We start from the raw sequence: 3,105 nt of genomic DNA on the forward strand, positions 1-3,105 counted from the left end.
CCCAGCATTTCCCAAACTAGTAATAGATATCATATGGAAAAAAAAGAAAATGCTGAGTGAAACTCTCTAATCCCTAGATAATACTGAGAAGGAATTCACCATTCACCTCAGGGCAGGGCCTCATGTCCACCCTGTCTTGGATGGCTAAGTTCATTGGGCTGAGACAGTCTTTTCCTACTTCACTGCTCCATGGGTGTCCCCACTGAAACTGGGTCAGTCAAAGAGGGAGACCCTTGTTCACCGAGAAGGAGTTTTTCTTGTCAAGTATACAAGTAGCCACACTCTCCTCATCTCTCTAACCAAGCCTTCCGCGTGTGTGGCTTGGCAGAGTAGGAGGAGGATGGCATTTGAAGTTAGGAAGGCCCAGGTTTGAACCTGGATCTGTTTGTGTGACCTTGAGCAAGTCACTTAACTTCTCTAAACCTCAGTTACCTCCTCTGTGAAAAAAGGATAATAATTCTTACCTTGCAGAGCCATGGTGAATAATACTAATTGTAGCTTACACTTTAATGGACACTTATTATATGCCAGGTGCTGTTCTAAGCATTTTATCTATACAAAACTCATTAAATCAGCACCATAATCCTATGAAGTAAGCACTATCACAATCTCAAGTGAGTAAATGGCAGAGCCAGGATTTGAACCTGAGGAGTCTGGCTCCAAGGCCCCTGAACTTTCTCACTAGGCTACACCGAAGAAAGCAGACCCAGTGCCTGGCGTTTAGAAGACACTGAATCAGCAGAAAATTATCATTAGATACTGGCAAGTCTGAACTTTGAGATGCTTCCCCCTTTGCATTAACAACTTCCCCTTCTACCCCTTCCTGCCCCAAACATTTGCCAATACTTTCCCAAGAAGTTAAGCCAGTCCCACAGCCAGTGAAATGAAGCAGAAAACTTTGACAATGGCTCACTCCATATGCCTACCCAACCCCCTATCAAGTTTATTTATTACAAAAAACTGACACAGAAACATTAATGGGATTTTGAAAAGAATTTAAAGAAAATTCCTCATAATCAGAGTACCGTAAAACACAGCTGTTTTCATTTTCCCGTTTCTTCCTTTTCTGTGTCCCAGTGAATACATATTTCATCTAGTTGTCATCATAGTCAATATATAATTTTGTACCAGGCTGTTTTTAGTTACCATAAACAATTCTCATGTCTTGTGAAGTTGTCATAATTATCTTTAATTGCTGTAGAATACTCCATCAAGCAGATGTATAGTCACTCATCAACATTCCTAACCATTGTGCATGTATTTAGGTGGTGTCAACTTTTTGGCCATTCTTCCTGATGTTTAAATGAATGTTGGAATAGCACTTGGTGGTATCGTAGGATGGCTGTATGTACAATCGATCCTCAATATTCACAGAGCCATATTTGCAAATTTTCCTACTTGTTAAAATTTATTTGTAACCCTAAAATCAATACTCATGGCACTTTCGTGGTCATTCGCAGATGTGTGCAGAACAGCAAAAAATTTAAGTTGTCCAGAGCACACCTTCCCAGTGGAGGATGAACAAGGGGACACTCTGCCTTCTTGCTCCAGCTCTCAGACTATAAACAGTGTCCTTTTCATGGTCTATTTAGTGCCATGTTTTCGCACTTTTGTGCTTTTTGTTGGTGATTTTGCTGTTTAAAATGGCCCCTAAGCATAGTGCCAAAGTGCTGTTTACTGTTTCTAAATGCAAGAAGGCTGTGATGTGCCTTTCAGAAAAATTACATGTGCTAGATAAGCTTCGTTCAGGCATGGATTATAGCGCTGTTGACTATGAGTTCAATGTTAATGAATCAACAATATATATTAAGTAAGATGTCTTTAAACAGAAACACACACAGAACAAGGTTATGTATTGATCAGTTGACAAAAATTTGTGACCAGAGACTCGCAGGAACCTAACGTTGTATTTCCCTGAGGAGCAATGGTTCAGTATTCACTAATCCAACGTTTGCGGTGACTTTATAGAACATAACTACCACCAAAACCAAGAATCAATGTATGTTGGTCTCTTCCATAAACTACGAGTTCTGTAAGCATATCTCCTTTATTTTTTTATACCCATAGTTTCTGGCACTCAGCAGACACTCAATAAATATTTACTGAATCTGACTTTGCCAAATCTCTCCAGCTGGCAGCAGTGCCTCACAATCACGATCAAGTAAGGCAAACCTAATCATTTGCTGAGCATCTATCATGTGCTGGGTGATTTAGGTGTTACCTCACGTATCTCCCGACAACCTGGGGAGGAAGTCCAGTGATTCTTGCCACTTAATGAGGATCGACTTAACTGCAGCTTCTGGTTAAGTGATTTGGTCAAGGCCACACAGCAGGTAAAGGATTTGAGCCCAGGACTCCCTGAGTGAAAAACCTGTGTACCGGAGTAAAGCTTTTCCTGACAAGGTGGGTCTTTAGCTCCGTCCAACCGACACTTCTCCACACCCACCAGGTTCCTTTTAAGGCAGCTCCACAGTAAACTCTGGAGCTGGCTGGTGGTAGGGAGACTGTACAGCCCCAATCTTGGGAAAATCTATTCTCTGCCTATGGGCAATCTGAAGAGGAGAAATGTTCTAGTGCTTCTAGACTCCATCAAGGCACAGGCTGCTTGTGTCCGAGAGAAGACAGTGAACACTTCCATCAGTGGGTCATAGCTGGAGGAAGGTGGCCCCTGAGGTCAGGCAGGCCTGGCCTTCAAGTCCAGCTCTGCTCTTTATGGGTCCTGTAACTCTGAGCAAGTTACCTAACCTACCTGAGCTCCAGTTCCCGCATCATAAAATGAGGAGAAAAACACTTCATAAAGTTGTTGAGAGAATGTGAGATGAGACTTTAAAAAGCTTTGGGCATGGAATGGGAATATACCAGCAGCTTTATCAAACGCCTTAGATATTTTCCTTAATCAGTTTATTTGCAGAACTAAAGCAGGATGGGATTGGGGCAAAGGATTGAACTCGGGCTGGGGCTGGGGCGGGAGGGGTGAGGGGGAGCATAAGAGACAAAGTTTCTATCAGCTTCCATTAGCTGTGTGGTATTAGGCAAAAAAAATGTAAAATTCTATGATTGTTTAAAATGTTAACTTTTCTTTTTTCTCACCATTAAAGAGTTAAA

The sequence above is a fragment of the Trichechus manatus genome, unplaced genomic scaffold (genome assembly GCF_000243295.1).
Source record: "Trichechus manatus latirostris isolate Lorelei unplaced genomic scaffold, TriManLat1.0 scaffold00048, whole genome shotgun sequence".
Lineage (NCBI taxonomy): Eukaryota > Metazoa > Chordata > Mammalia > Sirenia > Trichechidae > Trichechus > Trichechus manatus.